At 45.7% G+C, this 22,365-nt stretch overlaps 1 protein-coding gene across 6 annotated transcripts in view; it reads left to right on the plus strand.

Annotated features, from left to right (window-relative positions):
- Positions 1 to 22,365, plus strand: part of LOC147007759 (dynein axonemal heavy chain 17-like) — a 552,046-nt gene that overhangs the window by 92,318 nt on the left and 437,363 nt on the right. For 2 of the 6 annotated variants that reach the window (XM_085866448.1, XM_085866450.1), the window contains exon 1: positions 4,935 to 5,044. The exons of the other annotated variants lie outside the window; for them this stretch is intronic. The gene's annotated coding sequence lies outside the window, so the exon portion shown is untranslated. Of the gene's footprint in view, positions 1 to 4,934; positions 5,045 to 22,365 lie in introns of those variants that run through there. 6 annotated transcript variants of the gene reach the window in all.

Here is a 22,365-nt window from a genome sequence, read left to right on the forward strand (position 1 = left end):
AGCGAGGGAAAAACCTTCAGTGTAGGCTTTATTCCACTTGATTGAAGCCGCTTCTCCGGGCACATCAGGGGATACAGGTGCAGCAAGGAGTACAAATGTAGCAATGTATACATGTGCAGTCAGTAGATCACCGCAAAATAAATCAGCAATTAGCGCGGATTCCGGTATACTCTCAATTCTTACCATTCAACGAGCACCAAGTGGACCGCCGCCGTAAATGACAATGCCCCAGGGACAATCCCCCCGACCGCGCGGAATCTTGGCTTTATCTATCCCGTGCGTGAGCCGCATGACATGTGATCACGCGTCATGTCCTTCAATTCACCACATTCTCCCCGTCTTTAAAATGTAACTAGAGGCCCAACTAACGCACCATGATTACTTCAGCGCTATAGGAGTATACATTTCAAGCAGCGCGAACTATTTAAACTACAGAAGCATACATGCCAAGCAGTGAGGATTATTTTGAGTTGTAGGAGCATGGTAATGAGCATCGATATATGATATAATGAGCATATAGGAGCATGAGCATCGAGGATGCCGATAATCCCCTTAACAGATCGAGTCGGCGAGGGGGTTTTATCCGTCGACCTCTCCGGGAGTAAATGGCGGTTTCACTTGAGGGAGGCTTCCGATCCTCTTGGGGAGCCTCGACTCGTGCCGGGGATGACTCCTCGATCGCTCTCGGGTGGAACGCGGCAGCTCTGTCGCCACCATTCCCGGGTGGAGTTCCTAGGGGGAACACCTGGGGAGGGAATGTCAGAGGGAGGAGTGCCAGATGGTGGTGTACCTGCGGGAGGAGTACCTGAGGGAGCCAAATGGCGAACCGACACAGTGGTCTCCCTGCCATCAGGAAGTCTGACATGAGCATACTCTGGATTAGCATCGATGAGTTCGACCTCCTCCACCATGGGTTCATACTTGCTTTGTCGTACCGGGCGTTTCATGAACACTGTTCCGGGATAGATTAGCCAGTTGGGCGCCGTTTGGCCGTCAACATAACGTCGCTGGTGAGTAAACATTCGTTCGTGAGGAGTTGCATTGGTGGACGTACAGAGCACAGAGCGTATGGAATTCAGAGCGTCGAGAAGGGTAACCTCCCACCGCTCGGGCCCCAGCCCTCTCGATTTCAGCGCCAGAGTTACGGCTTTCCAAATAACTCCATTATACCGTTCCACCTGCCCATTACCCTGTGGGTTGTAACCCGTCGTTCGACTAGTTGCTATGCCGTGCTCAAATAGGAACTGTTTTAGCCCGGCCGACATGAAACACGGCCCTCTGTCTGAATGTATGTACGAAGGTTTCCCAAACATAGCGAAGAGGTCAGATAGACATTTCACGACAGTGCCCGAGGTCATATCCGAGCACGGAAATGCGAAAGGGAACCTTGAATATTCATCAACAACAGTGAGTATGTATCTGTTGTCTGTCTCGGTCGGCAGGGGCCCTTTGAAGTCGATATTTAGTCTCTCGAAGGGTGAACTGGCCTTGATCAACCTGCCAGATGCCGCGCCATAGAATCTGGGTTTTAGTTCAGCACAAACAGGGCATGAAGCATTCATTTGTTTAATATCTTCGATAGAATAGGGAAGGTTTTGTCTGCGCACGAAATGTGCCATTCTGGTTACTCCTGGGTGGCACAGAGACTCATGGAGGTCTTGCAAATCCCGACTGATTGTCGCCGAACAGTAGACCCGAGAGAAGGTATCTGCAGCAGGGTTTTCCCTCCCGGGCCGGTAAACAATGTCGTAACTATAGCAAGCTAGGTCTATCCGCCATCTCATTATTTTCTCATTCTTAATTTTCCCGTTATTTTTCCCATCAAACATGAATGCAACGGATCGCTGGTCCGTGACGAGTGTGAAGTGGTTTCCCAGTAAATAATGTCTCCATTTACGCAGGGCTTCGACAATAGCGTACGCTTCCTTCTCTATTGCCGAGTGTCTCTGCTCGCTTCCAGAGAGAGTTCTCGAGAAGAACGCGACGGGTCGGCCGGACTGATTGAGCGTCGCAGCTATCGCGTGATCGGAAGCGTCCGTTTCCACCACGAACGGCACCGAGCTGTCGATCGATAATACCACGGAATTACTGATATCGTCTTTGAGGCTGTGGAAAGCTTTTACAACAGCGGAATCTGGTGGGAAGTTTTTGCAATGCACTAGGGGATGTATTTTCTCGGAGTATTGGGGGATCCATCTCGCGTAGTAAGCGAACATCCCGATCACCCGACGCATTGTCTGCAGGTCATGAGGTGGGGGTAGCTCACGAAGTGGGCGCAATCGTTCAGGATCGGGCTTAATCGTGCCGTCGGCTATTGTGTAGCCGAGAAGATTAATTGACCTTTCCGAGAATACGCATTTCTCGTAGTTGAGGGTCAGATTATATTTTCAAGCAATGCTCAAGAATCTATCCAGATTCATATCATGTTCCCCCCGATCTTTACCGCACACCGTGACATTGTCCAGGTAAACAAAAGTGTCTTTGAGGTTTTCATCCGAGATGATGTCGTCCATAACTCGTTGGAAGCAAGCTACTCCATTGGTGACACCGAACGGAATCCTCCTGAATTGGTAGAGGCGTCTACCTGCCTGGAATGCGGTGTAAGGTTTGTCTTCCTCTCGGAGGGGAATTTGATGATAGGCGCTTCGCAAGTCGATGGTGCTGAATATTTTATAATTGGCAACGCGTTCGACCATCTCGTCTATGCGCGGCAAAGGGTAGGCATCGAGTTGGGTGAAGCGATTGACCGTTTGAGAGTAATCGACAACCATTCGTTTCTTATGGTTCTGGCTGCTGGTCACCAACACCTGCGCGCGCCATGGCGAATCGCTCGGTTCTATAATACCTTCTTCCAGTAATCGCTTGGTCTCAGAAGTGATGAAGTTCATATCGGCAGTGGTATATCGTCGCGATTTGATCGCTATCGGTTTACAGTCCGGCGACAAGTTAGCAAACAGCTGGGGGGACGATACCTCTGCGGTGGTCAGAGCATTTAGAATTAGACGAGGTTTGCTTCCTCCAAAGGGTATTTCGACGCACGTGTGCTGCTTGAGGACATTATGACCCAGAATTACGTCTGCGCATAAATCACGAAGCACCAGTACCCTTACATCCCGATGCGTGTACCCTTTTACGTCCAATTCAACATTGCAGTACCCTCGTATGCGGGACTGTAGTGATGTGGAGGCCATGCATACCGTATTGTCTGTCGGGTGGATCTTCCATTTCCTGCCCTTCACTAGCGAGCTGTTGACGAAACTTTCAGAGCTACCGGTATCAATCAGAGCCTCAGCCATATGCCCATTAATTCGCACGTTGATGATAACCTTGGATAGATTTCCCGGTGAAGCCGCAGTTAGTTTCTTTTGTGAGTAGAGGGCCGCAGAAGTGGGTTTATTTCTCCTAAGAGTAGATTTGCATACCCTGGCATAATGCCCTTTCTTGTCACAGTTCATGCATGTGGCATCCCTGGCGGAGCATTTGTTGCGGGGGTGTCTTTTATACCCACAAAAGAAGCATTTACCAACCGAAGTAGTGGCTGAGGAGTTTGTCGAGGTCTGGGTATCCGATTCCTCGGGTTTTTCTCCATCCTCAGTGTCGGAGGTGCCCTGGGGGGTTCCTTGAGTTTCCGCCGTAGCAGCGTTCATTAACAGCATCGGTGTCCCATATGACTCAGATTGCTGCTGAGCCGTATCCATTGCTCGAGCCTGGTCAGCTACCTTTTCAAGAGTGGGTTGCGCTTTCTCCAGTAAGCGTTGCCGTATGGGGGCTGACCTGAGCCCTTGGATGAACGCTTCTCTGGTCGCTTCATCTCGGTGTTCCTCGGCGGTTACGGCCCGGAAACTGAAGTCTTTTCCCAACTGCCTCAGAGCTTGCAGGAACTGATCGATTGTCTCCCCGGCTGCTTGCTTGCGTGTGTTGAGAAGATGTCGTATGTACACCTCGTTCTTGCGCTTCACGTAGAGCGCCTGCAGCACGTTGATCGCTGCATCGTAGGTGTCACACTCCGAGAAGTGCCTGAATACAATGGGCGAGACATGATTCACAAGGGCGGCCAATTTGTCGGCTCCCTCTTCAATGATGGTCAGATAGTGTGAGAAGGAACGGAACCAATGCGCCCATTTCATTTCCGAGTCAGTCGCGTTTGGGTCTGCGTCGAACCTCTCCGGTTTGTAGATCTTGTCCATCGTTGGTTGAGAGAGCCGAAGGGATCAAGTGGAATAAATTGAAATGAAAGCGAGGGAAAAACCTTCAGAGTGTAGGCTTTATTCCACTTGATTGAAGCCGCTTCTACGGGCACATCAGGGGATACAGGTGCAGCAAGGAGTACAAATGTAGCAATGTATACATGTGCAGTAGATCACCGCAAAATAAATCAGCAATTAGCACGGATTCCGGTATACTCTCAATTCTTACCATTCAACGAGCACCAAGTGGACCGCCGCCGTAAATGACAATGCCCCAGGGACAATCCCCCCGACCGCGCGGAATCTCGGCTTTATCTATCCCGTGCGTGAGCCGCGCGACATGTGATCACGCGACACGTCCTTCAATTCATCACAGAGCTATCTGTTGTTGTTTGGTGGGTGTTACAAAGTGTCTGCTGTTTTCACATGTATAACGTCTGGGCTGTGCCAAGAGAACAGTGTACTGAAGGAGGGATGCACAGTAGGGAGTTTTATGGAAGGGTTTTAAAATCACACGGTTGAATGTGGAGTGGTTTTGCTTCGGTAGCCATGCTGGTTGGCGAACGAGAGGGGTATTGATTGTGAAGCTCCTGGTGTTGGATGCTGTTGGGAGGTTTTGTGTTCATGTTAGTACATTTTGAACCTCCATAGTTTATAGTTAATTAGAGAGAGGTGTGCGAAAGAAAAGGTGAGCGAGTGGTGAGTGCAGGTGAGCATATGCTTCAGTGGTGACGGTAATGGTGTGATGTGATTGGCCAATCCTCTCCACAATGTGTTTGAATCTCAGCTTAGCTCGGGGATGAGATGAAAGTGAAGTCCATTTGAGGGGGGGGCGAGCTATCGCAGGCATTGTGAAGGTAATCTTCTGGTTGCTCAACCCAGCAAGTTTTAATGGTTTGGTAGCTATTGTGTTGAAATGCGCATGGAGTTGGTATTTTAAAACGCGTTTTTTTAATATCTTCACGGCCACCGTATCTGCGAAGATTCGTGCTCTTTGTGTACTGTACAATTTTACCGACATTGGACAACAGTTTGGATGGTGAGCGACGCGGGACCGAGGCGCGGAGGATTATGGGATGTAGAGGAATGGTTGCTTAGCAACGACATCGATCTGGAAGGAAGGAGCGGCGGTGGAGGTGAAACAAGCCGCCAGAGAGCGCGAACTAATGAAGCAAAGAGAAGGACTTACACCACACGCCATGATTACACAGGATTGATGGGCCTAATTGCCTCCTCATACGTTGAGATTCATTGCATAGCTTTCTGTGCGGGAAACGGACAGGGAAAAACATGTCTGTTGTGTTTATATGGGCCTCTACCTGTCAGGGTAAATTCATTAGATTTCATCGGATAATTCTGTTTATTGTCACAATGGTAGAGGATTGGAATAATGTCGATTGGATGTTAAGGGGGATTTAAATGCTTGGACAGCAGAAAGGGTTTGATGGATGGATGGAATCACTCTGCGACGACAATGATATTGCTGTGAATTACTCATGTTTAATCATTACTCCTGTGAATAACTTATCTTTGAATTATTTGGGAATCTATTTTGTGAATTATGATAACCGAACACACAGGTGTGATCTGCACAATGTTTTGCGAACACCTAGACACGGTACACCAGTGTGTTTTGACCTGTAATGGTGGTGATGGGGATAATCTTAGGATCAATGGGACCAACAAGTGATACTCATGATAATGTTTGTATGTGATATTAATCAGAAAAGTGATTTTCACAAACCTTTTACCGGATTGGTTGTCAAATACATAAAAAATGGAGATAGTGTATGGAAACCGTGTTAGTTACTTTCAGACTAAGCTCATAAAAATAGGAAAATTGTGGGAAAATAACTAATTGGGAACGAACCATGATGTTTCTTTTGGTCATAATTGATATAAACTTTTGTTTTGAGATTGCAAATTGAGAATCCTTTACCTTAGGACTTTGATAATCTGTTAATTGAGGATAGGAAAAAGTTACTGAGAATTGAATCAAGATAATAATATATTAAGTTAAGGTACTTACATAATATTGAAAAAGGGTCTCTGTTATAAAATTGATCGACAGATTGGTCAACACTACATATTAGAAATCAAGTTATAAGGGAAAAAAACATGGTATTTACATAACCATAATGCAGAACTAGCATAACCTGCGCTCTGCGCAACATGTTGGGGTGGGTGTGTTTGAGAAAGGATCTGATGCAGAGTATCAGTAGTAATTTTACATTAATGCAGTAAGTGGAATACGATTTCCCTGTTTCAGAACCATTTTATTTACTTTTTTGTACCATGCACCTCATATGGTCTTTGAGATAATGTAAGCCGAATATCACGTTACTCGAGCGCTGAACAAAGTCGAAGATAGCGCGACACGAAACCACAAACTCGGAAATAATATATAAGATGATAAAGAATGGCGAGACCAACAGCAATCATGAAATCAATTAAATGGAATTAGGAATTGTACCATGTATTGTAACTGTATTGCTCTCACTGATTAGGAGATGATACTGACCTGACTGTAATTTAAATAAAATGACTCTACAATTTGTGGAAAGACAAATAAAAGAATAAACGAGAATTATGCGGAGTACAGAAAACATAACGATGAAATAAATGTTAAATCGGTCAAAATAAAAGAATTATATATTGAAAAGAGTGCAATGATGCTTCAAGCCAATTTAAATATTACCTATGTTATCTGTCTTCTGATTAATTGGACAAGTGCATGATTTTTATTGAGTGGTACTTCTTGTACGTTTACATAAGTAAGTTGAGGTATTTCTAACACTGACGACCATCTTTCATCAGCACAAAAGTGCCAAGTTAACTGGAAAAATAAATAAATAATGGCAGTTGCTCTGGAACTGCTTGTGAATGAAACTGTGGATTGTTTAGCAGATAATGATTGCAAATGTTAAAATGGTAACTGTGAAAAATCGAAATGCGTTGGATTCGGTACTTGAAAGAAGTAGCTAACTTTCATATTTTTGTATAGATAATGGAATATTTTTTTGGTGAAAAGAATTATTGATTACAAATTGGAACCCTGATAAAGACTGTTTGCTTTTACATGGAAATAGCAAATGAGATGAATGTTTTGAGTATATGTACAACTGAGATTTCTATATATTTTAGCATGTTTTGGAAAGGAAAAAATAACAAGGAAAGGGATAAAATATTGATAGGACAAATAATGCAAGTTGAATGCATTTTGTAAGAACCTTTGTCAGTGTTGTGGAAATACATAAACCCACGAAGTTTGTTGATTGGTGTTTAATTGATGCTTTATTTGTTTCGGAGTGTTGAAAGCAGTCTTTGATGCACTGTACGATTTCGTCAAGTGGAGCTTTGAAAGAATTTCAACCAAAAGATTGGACGATGGAGAGAACCCAGATTTGGGTGATTGGGCATTCAACACGTGATCATTAAACTACCCCCTTCCTGAGGAGATTAGATGAACGATGTGAAAAAACCCCACTGAGGAGAAGCTTGGGCAAGAACTGACGTCGCCGTTTTGTGAGGCCAGACCGGCCAGACAAGTGTGGAAACGTGGAGTGCTGCTCTGCAAATACATCGTGCACTTGCTGTGGCTACCTCAATGCACAACGAAGGCCCTGACGGCCACTCGGCGAGTCCCCTGCAACATGTGTTCAGTGGTGCGGCTGGGGGCTTGTGCAGCCACCGTGACTGTATCCAACATGCATAGCTCTTTTGAACTGCTGCGACAAGGGGCCGAACTCGGCTGGGACTCTGGGTCACCTCTCTGATCCTTTTCATAACCTTCAACTCAGCAACGAGCCCAAGTTCTTGCCTGCAAAAATCTACCTTCCCCTCAGGTCAACGGGGTGTGCCTCGACTGTATTTTCTGAGCGTTCACTGCCATTGTTAATTGGACTGGTGTAATGCATATCTATCTCCTCTAGGAACAGGGTATGGTGATCATGGGTGAGATAATCATTTGGGGTTTTATAAATTTAATTTGTGGCTATAAAATCGAATTGGTTGTTAGTGATGTTTTTCCCTTGCTCAAGAATATTTAAATTATGTCATTTGATGTCCAAATATGGCCACAATGTGGCCAAGGAGGGAATACTGTTATGACATATTAGGTGATGGCCCCATTGGCCCATATTTGTACATTTGACTTATTTAAACATTCATCAATTGCATTAATCAGGTGTCTGGATTCAAACCTTTGTCCTGGTTGCTTCAAATTGTGTTTCCAAGCTTTTGCCCTCGTTTTACAATTTGCTGTACGATGTGTTAAAATGTAATATCAACAAGCCAGCCATGGCCTTGCCAGAGAGCAGCTTTTGCAGGCTGTTATGAATTCCAGTGGAGTGTCAACAAGTCTTGGAGATCTACAAAGGATTTGCTCCTGTTTATGAATATGTGCCGGCGCTTTCTCGCTGTCTGAAGCGTGACAAAGGAGCTGTTTACTGATAATTCTCCCCGAGGGCCGCAGGGAGGGGGAAAAACCCACTTGCATCTTTGTTTCTTTCTTTCCTTGCTTTTCTCCACCTAGGAATAGGTTTTATATATGAAACCTTTGGAGTGTAACCTTTAGTGTGGTACAGGTTCTGACTGCTGTGGTTGGTCCCTGTGCCACCTCCGCTTGTAAGTGTGCTGTGGAACTTCAATAAACCGTATATTCGAGAATCCTCAGTTGACTCCCCTCAATTCTTGGCCAGGATTGGTGAGGGTCATCATCACACGTATAATATAAAATGTGTGAAAATGAAAAGATGTGTACAAATTGAGTGTGTTGTATGTAAAATGCGTAAAACTTTCTTTCTTTTTTTAAATTAAATGCGCCGGGCGACGCCCAACGCAAAATTAAGTCACAAATGATGATATGAAAGTCTCCTCACTCTCGTGAGGTGTTCTGGTTTCTTGTTCTGACGCCATGAAAATCTTATCAAATATCAAAACGATACCTCGTCCGTGCCGTCGCTCACCTCACAGTTGTACGGATGAAATCCCACGGGGTTTGTTCGCAACTCGAACTCGTTTATATAATTTCCAGAAAATGTCCGACATTTTGAGTTTTTATTTATTTGATTATTTTTTTGGCGTTTGCGCTTTCAAAGGGATAAATGTTAAGATTTGGGATACTTTTTACATTACTTAAACGGTTTAATCGTTCTTTTACATTTCCTTTCGGTGATAAAATCTGGTTCCGTGCTGTTTGGACCAGGACAGTTTGGTACATGTCCGAACTACTCCGTCATGGCGTAATGGACGTGTTCGAACATCAACAGTCGCGCATCCTCTCGCTGTCCCAACCTGTCAGTGATGGAATCCAGTGGAGGTGCTCACTCCATGATTCCTTGTCCTGTCTGAGTCCGTACCGTACTGTACACACTCGTTTGATTTTCTTCAACAGCTCTTTACAACAACAAAACGAAAGTGTAAATTCACTGCAAATCTAAAAACAAAAAACAATGTCTCCGTGTTTTTGAAGAGGTGGAGAAGATTGGGAAGCCGAGTGCGAGTTATGTAGAACTGGTATGAACGATTGGAGGTCTCTGTGTAAAAAATAAAGATGGTATCGATTCACAATCTCATGTGGACTCGGACAAGCACAATCTTCTTCTTCTTCTTTCGGCTGCTCCCGTTCGGGGTCGCCACAGCGGATCATCCGTATGATCCGCATAGTGATTTGGCACATGTTTTACGCCGGATGCCCTTCCTGACGCAACCCTGGTCGCCTCTTACAACACAGGGATATGGTACACCTATTTTAACCAGGGTATACACCGGCCCAGTACACTGGTACTCATTTCGCCGACCTCGGAAGGATGACAGGCTGAGTCAACCCCCTGGTGTATTAATTCAGTGGTCCAACGGGGCTTCAACTCGGGACCTTTTGGATCCCAAGCCACTGCCCAAACCACTGCACCAACACCAGGATTTCGGACAAGCACAATATGTTCAGTATTTCGACAAGAACGGCGGTTTGCAGTCAAAATGAATCGAGGTTTGAACACAACTAATGAGACCACCGATAGGATTTATCATTACGTGAAGGAAACTCTTGAAAAGAGTGTCCCTCTCCAGAGTGTCCTCTTTTTCGGAGTGTCCCTCTCTGGAGTGTCCTCTTTTACGGAGTGTCCCTCTCCGGTTTCCTCTTTTTCGGAGTGTCGCTCTCCGGAATATCCTGTTTTTCGGAGTGTCCCTCTCCGGAGTTTCCTCTTTTTCGGAGGGTCCCTCTCTGGAGTGTCCTCTTTTATGGAGTGTCCCTCTCCGGTTTCCTCGTTTTCGGAGTGTCCCTCTCCGGAATATCCTGTTTTTCGGAGTGTTCCTCTCTGGAGTGTCCTCTTTTTCAGTGTCCCTCTCCGGAGTGTCCTCTTTTTTGGAGTATCCCTCTCTGGAGCTGTGGTGTCGTGGTAGTGGTGCTCCAAAGGCAGACACGAGCGGGGGAACAGTTCAACCCTGCTTTATTGCACGAGCGAGAGCGTGAGCGTACGTTGCCCGTAACTCCCCTTTATTACGTACTCGATGCACTCTACAAGCCACACGACTTACAGGCTCCCAGGCCACAACGGCTACAGCAACCACTACCACGCCTCAGGCGGCGCGCACTCCTATATCCCGTGCACGCACGTGATCACGCCGACCACTCCTCCACCACGCTCCCCCACATCATGCCCTGCCCCCGCAGGCCCGCTACACCACACTCCTCCCTCCTAAAACCATGATTATTAAATGACCATCATCATAATAAGCATAATCAGCATAGGATATCATGATATAAAAGCAGATAAGGTACAAAAACGATAATAGCCCCAAAAAGAAAAAGCATAGGTCATCACACCATATAACGTGTCGATGCGAGCGGAAGGAACTGCAATGGCCAGGCTCCGAAGACTGAGTTGGATAACGAACCCACAAAAACCCTGACCGCATTACAGATATCAAGAAGCAAGACGGGAAGCACAGCATCACTACGCAGCAGAAGCGCCCCCAGGCGGCTCATGCTTACAGAAGCGCCCCCAGGCAGCTCATGCTTACACGCCTTCCGGCGAGGTCGCGGCGACCTCCCGAGCAAACCTCCCCCGGCACCATCAAACGCCCCCCCCGGCCGACAAGGCGGCACATCTCCCCCAGCCAGAACCGAAGCAGATAAACATTCCGAGGCCGGAAGCCCGCTGTCTGGAAGCCGTGGTGCCAATGCCAAACCCGACTGACCTTGGGTGGGGACGCTGAACAGCGCCGTTGGCTGTGTGTACCAACCACCCCATAACAACCCACGCATTACCATCAGCTGAGATTCCAACGTATGCCCAAACGGCCTCTGGCGAGAACAGAGAGTTGCGCCCCAGGCGCCAGGCACGTCTGACCTTGCCGAAACCAGAGGTGGGGGTAACGCTGAACAGCGACCCAGCCCCGGCTCTGAGTCGATCTCCGAGACCCACACGGCAATTAGACGGTAGCAATTCCATACAAACCACACATCAAACCCAGGCCTGTCATAAATCAATAAGAACATCATCTGCGCAATGGCAAACTTCTTTTTTCGTACAGCGCGTTTCCCCGATAAAATCCCCGCACACGACAAAGTAACAACCCGTGGCCCGTGGCAGCGGGAGGCCAATAAAACCTCTTTATTTGCCATGATCGCCCCAAAGCCTTCACATCACATCCGTTATAACGAAAATCCCATTGATTGATCCCAGCCAAACATATTCTCACACACGAACTGTCGGCATTTATTTCAACAACGTTAAACTGCATCATTTGAGCAATGAAAATCAAAGACGCAATGAACAGCAACCCATGAACCACATCACGTGTCCGTCTCCCGGTTGTCGTCGCGACGTTGCGATGACCTGCTTGTCGTCGACAGTCGCGATCCGCGAACTTCTTGAACGCGACGGGCTCGCTGCAACTCCCCGTTGAAATCGCCTGAACGACACAGGCGCGCATTGCATCATGAGCGCAGCCGAAGCGCGAGAGCTCATCGTGGCTGGCATGGCTCCCGTTGCTCCCGAACCGCACATCAACGTTGCAGGAAGCAATGAACGGCAGCTCACGTTGCATCGCCGCGGCCCCCGTCGCCGGAACCTCGCCCTCGCGTCTCGAGGGAGGCCCGGGTCCACACGGAGGTACGTGCTCCGAGGGAGGCACCGGTGCACCTGGAGGTACGAACTCCGAAACAGGAACTGCGAGCCCCACCCCTCGCACCACGAACCGCGGGAGCGCAACCCGCTGACCCCGCTGGGCAACCAAGACGTGCGCCCCGCCAACCGCCGGCAGCGCTTCACCGGCATACGCGTGCGATGCGAGGGTAGCACGAGTGGACTCAACTCGACACCCGATCAGTGCCCTGATCACCTCGACCTCCACTGGCATTGGTCCTGTCACCGTCGGACCAACCGAAACCAGGCCCAACATGGGCAGCATCAGCGCCCGGTCATCTCAACCTCCACTGGCATTGGTCCTGTCACCGTCGGACCAATTGGAACCAGGTTCAACACGGGCAGCATCAGTGCCCCGGTCACCTCAACCTCCCCTGCCATTGATCTTGTCACCTCCGGACCAATTGAAGGCAGGTTTAACATCGGCAGTATCTCCCGTTCCGGGCCGCCGGGATCTCTGTACCCAGGCTGCAAGACTTGACCCGGGCGTTAAAGTGTACGCCATGTACCGAACACCGTACCGGCAGTAGGTCTCGACCCGGGACGCAAGGGTCGCTTCGTACACCGCCATCCATGACCGTTATGATGGCTGATGACACTCGGCACACACACCGTAGACGTCCCCGAGTGCTCAGACCGCCGTCCGATTGACTGCATTGCAACGCTCGGCCACGACCCGCGCCGAAGACCGTGCGCGCGGCCGTGCGCGCCTGGAACATCGCGCTGACCTCCGGATCATCTGCTGCGCACCGACCATCGAGACCCCGGACATTCCTCAGAGCTTGCGCGACGTCCAACGCCGCGTCCGAGCTGAACTGCGTGTCCTCGTTCTTTAGCCGTGACCTCGCAGAAACCATTCCCGAGATTTGCCAAGCCTCAATTAAACGAACTCCGAGCGCGGCCGTTGTCCACTCAACGTGACCGTGGAAATAGCAGCCCAACTGTTCAGAAAACAATTCGAAGTCATCTCCCACGAAGACGGGCACGCGTCCGTGCGCCGTGCCCCGACCTTCTGCCATGCCTGAGCCGGCCGTGCTGGTGAGACACCTGGCCCCGGAGCCTGTGCGTCCGGCGAGCGCGAACCTGCGATGCGCTCCTCCGGGTCCTCGAACCGCACGGGGTGCACTGAGTTACTCGCTGCCGATCCGAACCCAACCACCCTGCACACGCCGATCCAAACAGCCTCGTCGCCAAACTGTGGTGTTGTGGCAGTGGTGCTCCAAAGGCAGACACGAGCGGGGAACAGTTCAACCCTGCTTTATTGCACGAGCGAGAGCGTGAGCGTACGTTGCCCGTAACTCCCCTTTATTACGTACTCGATGCACTCTACAAGCCACACGACTTACAGGCTCCCAGGCCACAATGGCGACAGCAACCACTACCACGCCTCAGGCGGCGCGCACTCCTATATCCCGTGCACGCACGTGATCACGCCGGCCACTCCTCCACCACGCTCCCCCACATCATGCCCTGCCCCCGCAGGCCCGCTACACCACAGGAACATCCTCTTTTATGGAGTGTCCCTCTCCGGAGTGGCCTCTTTTACGGAGTGTCCCTCAGAAGAGTGGCCTCTTTTACAGAGTGTCCGTCTCTGGAGTGTCCTCTTTTTTGGAGGGTCCCTCTCCGGAGCGTACTCTTTTACGGAGTGTCCCTCTCCGGAGTGTCCTCTTTTACGGAGTGTCCCTCTCTGGAGTGTCATCCTTTTCCCAGTGTCCCTCTCCGGAGTGTCCTCTTTTTTGGAGTATCCCTCTCTGGAGCATCCTCTTTTATGGAGTGTCCCTTTCCGGAGTCGCCTCTTTTACGGAGTGTCCCTCTCCGGAGTTGCCTCTTTTACGGAGTGTCCCTCTCTGGAGTGTCCTCTTTTACGGAGCGTCCCTCTCCGGTTTCCTCGTTTTCGGTGTCCCTCTCCGGAATATCCTCTTTTTCGGAGTGTCCCTCTCTGGAGTGTCATCTTTTTTAGAGTGTCCCTCTCCGGAGTGTCCTCTTTTTTGGAGTATCCCTCTCTGGAGCATCCTCTTTTGTGCAGTGTCCCTTTCCGGAGTGGCCTCTTTTACGGAGTGTCCCTCTCCGGAGTTGGCGCTTTACGGAGTGTCCCTCTCTGGAGTGTCCTCTTTTGGAGTGTCCCTCTCTGGAATGTCCTCTTTTCCAGAGTGTTCCTCTCCGGAGTGCCCTCTTTTATGGAGTGTCCCTCTCTGGAGTGTCCTCTTTACGGAGTGTCCCACACAAAATGTTCAAACAGACATCACTCACTGTTCAAACAGACATCAAACACTGTTCAAACAGACACCACACACTTTTCAAACAAACATCACAAACTTTTCAAACAAACATCACACACTTTTGAAACAAACATCATACACCATAACAAACAAACATCACACACTGTTCAAACAAACATCACACACTTTTCAAACACACATCACACACTTTTCAAACAAACATCACAAACTTGTCAAACAGACATCACACACTGTTCAAATAGACATCACACACTGTTCAAACAAACATCATACACTTTTCAAACAAACATCACACACCTTTCAAACAAACATCATACACTTTTCAAACAAACATCACACACCTTTCAAACAAACATCATACATTTTTCAAACAAACATCACACACTGTTGAAACAAACATCATACACTTTTCAAACAAACATCACACACTTTTCAAAAGACATCACACACTTTTCAAACAAACATCACAAAATGATCAAACAGACATCACTCACTGTTCAAACAGACATCACAAACTGTTCAAACAAACATCACACACTTTTCAAACAAACATCACAAACTTTTCAAACAGACATCACACACTTTTCAAACAAACATCACAAACTTGCCAAACAGACATCACACGCTGTTCAAATAGACATCACACACTGTTCAAACAGACATCACACACTGTTCAAACAGCTTCCACACACTTTTCAAACAAACATCACAAACTTTTCAAACAGACATCACACACTGTTCAAACAGCTTCCACACACTTTTCAAACAAACATCACACACTTTTCAAACAAACATCACAAACTTTTCAAACAGACATCACAAAATTTTCAAACAAACATCACACACTTTTCAAACAAATATCACACAGTTTTCAAACAAACATCACACACTTTTCAAGCAAACATCACAAACTTTTCAAACAGACATCACACACTGTTCAAACAAACATCACACACTTTTCAAGCAAACATCACAAACTTTTCACACGAACATCACACACTTTTCAAACAAACATCACACACTTTTCAAGCAAACATCACACACTTTCACAAACAAACATCACACACTGTTCAAACAAACATCACACACTTTTCAAACACACATCATACACTTTTCAAACACACATCACACACTTTTCAAACAGATGTCAAATAGACACTTTTCAAACAGACATCACACACTTTTCAAACAAACATCACACACTTTTCAAACAGACATCACACACTTTTCAAACAAACATCACACAGTTTTAAAACGCACATCATACACTTTTCAAACAAACATCACACACTTTTCAAACAGACATCACACAGTTTTAAAACGCACATCATACACTTTTCAAACAAACATCACAAACTTTTCAAACAAACATCACACAGTTTTAAAACGCACATCATACACTTTTCAAACAAACATCACACACTTTTCAAACAGACATCACACACTTTACAAACAGACATCACACACTTTTCAAACAAACATCACAAACTTTTCAAACAGACATCACACACTTTTCAAGGAAACATCACTCACTTTTCAAACAGAGATCACACACTTTCCAAACAAACATCACACACTTTTCAAGCAAACATCACACACTTTTCAAACAGAGATCACACACTTTTCAAACAAACATCATACACTTTTCAAACAGACATCATACACTTTTCAAACAAACATCATACACTTTTCAAACAGACATCACACGCTGTTCAAATAGACATCACACACTGTTCAAATAGACATCACACACTGTTCAAACAGACATCACACACTTTTCAAACAGATGTCAAATAGACACTTTTCAAACAGACATCACACACTTTTCAAACAAACATCACAAACTTTTCAAACACACATCACACACTTTTCAAACAGATGTCAAATAGACACTTTTCAAACAGACATCACACACTTTTCAAACAAACATCACACACTTTTCAAACAGACATCATACACTTTTCAAACAAACATCACACTTTTCAAACAAACATCACACAATTTTCAAACAAACATCACACACTTTTCAAGCACATCATACACTTTTCAAACAAACATCACAAACGTTTCAAACAGACATCACACACTGTTCAAACAAACATCACACACTTTTCAAACAAACATCACAAACTTTTCAAACAGACATCACACACTTTTCAAGGAAACATCACTCACTTTTCAAACAGAGATCACACACTTTCCAAACAAACATCACACACTTTTCAAGGAAACATCACTCACTTTTCAAACAGAGATCACACACTTTTCAAGGAAACATCACTCACTTTTCAAACAGAGATCACACACTTTTCAAGCAAACATCACACACTTTTCAAACAGAGATCACACACTTTTCAAACAAACATCATACACTTTTCAAACAGACATCACACGCTGTTCAAATAGACATCACACACTGTTCAAAAAGACATCACACACTTTTCAAACAGACATCACACACTGTTCAAATAGACATCACACACTGTTCAAAAAGACATCACACACTTTTCAAACAGACATCACACACTTTTCAAACAGATGTCAAATAGACACTTTTCAAACAGACATCACACACTTTTCAAACAAACATCACAAACTTTTCAAACAGACATCACACACTTTTCAAGCAAACATCACAAACTTTTCAAACAAACATCACACACTTTAACAAAGAAACATCACACACTTTTAAAACGCACATCATACACTTTTCAAACAAACATCACACACTTTTCAGACAGACATCACAAACTTTTCAAACAGACATCACACACTTTTCAAGGAAACATCACTCACTTTTCAAACAGAGATCACACACTTTTCAAGCAAACATCACACACTTTTCAAACAGAGATCACACACTTTTCAAACAAACATCATACACTTTTCAAACAGACATCATACACTTTTCAAACAAACATCATACACTTTTCAAACAGACATCACACGCTGTTCAAATAGACATCACACACTGTTCAAATAGACATCACACACTGTTCAAAAAGACATCACACACTTTTCAAACAGACATCACACACTTTTCAAACAGATGTCAAATAGACACTTTTCAAACAGACATCACACACTTTTCAAACAAACATCACAAACTTTTCAAACAGACATCACACACTTTTCAAGCAAACATCACAAACTTTTCAAACAAACATCACACACTTTAACAAAGAAACATCACACACTTTTAAAACGCACATCATACACTTTTCAAACAAACATCACACACTTTTCAGACAGACATCACACACTTTTCAAACAGACATCACACACTTTTCAAACAAACATCAGAAACTTTTCAAACAAACATCACAAACTTTTCAAACAGACATCACACACTTTTCAAGGAAACATCACTCACTTTTCAAACTGAGATCACACACTTTTCAAACATCACACACTTTTCAAGCAAACATCACACACTTTTCAAACAGAGATCACACACTTTTCAAACAAACATCACACTTTTCAAACAAACATCATACACTTTTCAAACAAACATCATACACTTTTCAAACAAACATCACACACTTTTCAAACAAACATCAGAAACTTTTCAAACAGACATCACACACTGTTCAAACAGATATCACACACTTTTCAAACAAACATCACAAACATTTCAAACAGAAATCACAAACTTTTCAAACAAACATCATACACCATAACAAACAAACATCACACACTGTTCAAACAAACATCACACACTTTTCAAACACACATCATACACTTTTCAAACAAACATCACACACTTTTCAAACACACATCACACAGTTTTCAAACAAACATCACACACTTTTCAAACAGACATCACACACTGTTCAAACAAACATCACACACTTTTCAAGCAAACATCACAAACTTTTCTAACAGACATTGATGTGGATTTTTTTTTAACCTACCTTGTTGTGATCGTTGAAGGATTCTAACTGGCCGATTGTGGAATCCTGTTTGACTTCAGACAGAGTTTAACGTTTGTCCGATTTGATTATAAAATCCTACAAAAACCCCATCGACACTGATAAATCTGATATCCACACAAGTCCTTCCTTGTGAAACAATTTATTTCCTAATCATACACCATAGACTTCTCACCCTTGTGCAATGAACTTAAGAATCCCCATTGATTGCAATATTATTTGGTTCTATTTCATTTATTCTTACTTTAGTTAACAGTTAGACCAAGCTGATTCAATTCACTTCTACATTACATCAGAGAGTTTTATTCTAACTTGGTACTTGGTCAGTTCTAAGGAGTACAAGCCACTGAGAAACTATACTTCCTCACGTGCTTGCACTGAAAACAATTTCGCATTTCAAAGCATTTCATACTTTTATGAGAGAGAGAGAGAGGTTGGGGGATATTCACCCAGACTGAAGACGTGTGCTTTAGACGAAAAGCCACTTCGTACATTTCTAAGCAAAGGTTCATTTATCAGCTCGGTCACTCTGCTCCAGAACAACACATTTCTTATCATTTCGGGCAAAGTCTTTTGGCCAGAAATGACAGCCAATTCAACTTGCTGCAAAAAAGTTACATTTCTGAAATTCCATTTGTTACAATTTAAAATACATTAATAAAAAATTTTCCCCCACATGCGCATGATTTACTTCACTTTAACCATACCGGGCGGTGTTGCAGGTGGCGGTGAGTTCGGCGGTGAGGACTCATGATTTACTTCACTTTAACCGTACCGGGCGGTGTAGCATTTGGCGGCGAGTTCGGCGGTGAAGACTCATGCTTTACTTTACTTTAACCTCACTGGGAGGTGTAGCAGGTCGCGGCGAGTTCGGCGGTGAATGCTCATGATTTACTCCACTTTCACCTCACCCGCAGTGTAGCATTTGTCGGCGAGTTCGGCGGTGAATAGTCATGATTTACTTTACTTTAACCTCACCGGGCGGTGTAACATTTGGCGGTGAGTTCGGCGGTGAAGACTCTTGCTTTACTTTACTTTAACCTCACCGGGAGGTGTAGCAGGTCGCGGCGAGTTCGGCGGTGAATGCTCATGATTTACTCCACTTTTACCTCACCCGCAGTGTAGCATTTGTCGGCGAGTTCGGCGGTGAATAGTCATGCTTGACTAAACTTTAACCTCACCGGGCGGTGCAGCAAGTGGCGGCGTGTTCGGCGGTGAATACTCATGATTGACTTGACTTTAACGGTACCGGGCGGTGTAGCAGCTGGCGTCTTGTTGGGCGGTGAATGCTCATGATTTCCTTCACTTGAACCAAACCGGGCGGTGGCGGCCTGTTCGGCGGTGAATGTTCTTCTGATACGCACTTTTTTTTCATTGTACTTGTAAATGAGATCGTGCGAATGTTTAAACTAAATAATAGATCATCATCGGGCGGCGCCAACGCGAACGGCAGAGGGAGATGGGGAAGGAGAAGACGTGGCACGAACCTCGAGACGCCTTGTTGTTTTCTCATCCCGTCACGCGTCGTCCTGACCAGTGAGTGTTCCACACGCTTCGGCTTTGGTTCTCTCTCTCTCTCTCTCTCTCTCTCTCTCTCTCTCTCTCTCTCTCTCTCTCTCTCTCTCTCTCTGTCTCTCTGTCTTTGTCTGTGTCTGTGTCTGTGTCTGTGTCTGTGTCTGTGTCTGTGTCTGTGTCTGTGTCTGTGTCTTACTCTCACTCTCTCTGTCTGTCTCTTACTCTCACTCTCTCTGTCTGTCTCTTACTCTCACTCTCTGTCTGTCTCTTACTCTCACTCTCTCTCTGTCTGTCTCTTACTCTCACTCTCTCTCTGTCTGTCTCTTACTCTCACTCTCTCTCTCTGTCTGTCTCTTACTCTCACTCTCTCTCTCTGTCTGTCTCTTACTCTCACTCTCTCTGTCTGTCTCTTACTCTCACTCTCTCTCTGTCTGTCTCTTACTCTCACTCTCTCTGTCTGTCTCTTACTCTCACTCTCTCTGTCTGTCTCTTACTCTCACTCTCTCTCTGTCTGTCTCTTACTCTCACTCTCTCTCTGTCTGTCTCTTACTCTCACTCTCTCTCTGTCTGTCTCTTACTCTCACTCTCTCTCTGTCTGTCTCTTACTCTCACTCTCTCTCTGTCTGTCTCTTACTCTCACTCTCTCTCTGTCTGTCTCTTACTCTCACTCTCTCTCTGTCTGTCTCTTACTCTCACTCTCTCTCTGTCTGTCTCTTACTCTCACTCTCTCTGTCTGTCTCTTACTCTCACTCTCTCTGTCTGTCTCTTACTCTCACTCTCTCTGTCTGTATCTTACTCTCACTCTCTCTGTCTGTCTCTTACTCTCACTCTCTCTGTCTGTCTCTTACTCTCACTCTCTCTGTCTGTCTCTTACTCTCACTCTCTCTCTCTGTCTGTCTCTTACTCTCACTCTCTCTGTCTGTCTCTTACTCTCACTCTCTCTGTCTGTCTCTTACTCTCACTCTCTCTGTCTGTCTCTTACTCTCACTCTCTCTGTCTGTCTCTTACTCTCACTCTCTCTGTCTGTCTCTTACTCTCACTCTCTCTGTCTGTCTCTTACTCTCACTCTCTCTGTCTGTCTCTTACTCTCACTCTCTCTGTCTGTCTCTTACTCTCACTCTCTCTGTCTGTCTCTTACTCTCACTCTCTCTGTCTGTCTCTTACTCTCACTCTCTCTCTGTCTGTCTCTTACTCTCACTCTCTCTGTCTGTCTCTTACTCTCACTCTCTCTGTCTGTCTCTTACTCTCACTCTCTCTGTCTGTCTCTTACTCTCACTCTCTCTCTGTCTGTCTCTTACTCTCACTCTCTCTGTCTGTCTCTTACTCTCACTCTCTCTGTCTGTCTCTTACTCTCACTCTCTCTGTCTGTCTCTTACTCTCACTCTCTCTGTCTGTCTCTTACTCTCACTCTCTCTGTCTGTCTCTTACTCTCACTCTCTCTGTCTGTCTCTTACTCTCACTCTCTCTGTCTGTCTCTTACTCTCACTCTCTCTGTCTGTCTCTTACTCTCACTCTCTCTGTCTGTCTCTTACTCTCACTCTCTCTGTCTGTCTCTTACTCTCACTCTCTCTGTCTGTCTCTTACTCTCACTCTCTCTGTCTGTCTCTTACTCTCACTCTCTCTGTCTGTCTCTTACTCTCACTCTCTCTGTCTGTCTCTTACTCTCACTCTCTCTGTCTGTCTCTTACTCTCACTCTCTCTGTCTGTCTCTTACTCTCACTCTCTCTGTCTGTCTCTTACTCTCACTCTCTCTGTCTGTCTCTTACTCTCACTCTCTCTGTCTGTCTCTTACTCTCACTCTCTCTGTCTGTCTCTTACTCTCACTCTCTCTGTCTGTCTCTTACTCTCACTCTCTCTGTCTGTCTCTTACTCTCACTCTCTCTGTCTGTCTCTTACTCTCACTCTCTCTGTCTGTCTCTTACTCTCACTCTCTCTGTCTGTCTCTTACTCTCACTCTCTCTGTCTGTCTCTTACTCTCACTCTCTCTGTCTGTCTCTTACTCTCACTCTCTCTGTCTGTCTCTTACTCTCACTCTCTCTGTCTGTCTCTTACTCTCACTCTCTCTGTCTGTCTCTTACTCTCACTCTCTCTGTCTGTCTCTTACTCTCACTCTCTCTGTCTGTCTCTTACTCTCACTCTCTCTGTCTGTCTCTTACTCTCACTCTCTCTGTCTGTCTCTTACTCTCACTCTCTCTCTCTGTCTGTCTCTTACTCTCACTCTCTCTGTCTGTCTCTTACTCTCACTCTCTCTGTCTGTCTCTTACTCTCACTCTCTCTGTCTGTCTCTTACTCTCACTCTCTCTGTCTGTCTCTTACTCTCACTCTCTCTGTCTGTCTCTTA

The sequence above is a fragment of the Eptatretus burgeri genome, chromosome 26 (genome assembly GCF_056783735.1).
Source record: "Eptatretus burgeri isolate ZD-2024b chromosome 26, Ebu_testis_v1, whole genome shotgun sequence".
In the NCBI taxonomy this organism is placed as follows: Eukaryota; Metazoa; Chordata; class Myxini; order Myxiniformes; family Myxinidae; genus Eptatretus; species Eptatretus burgeri.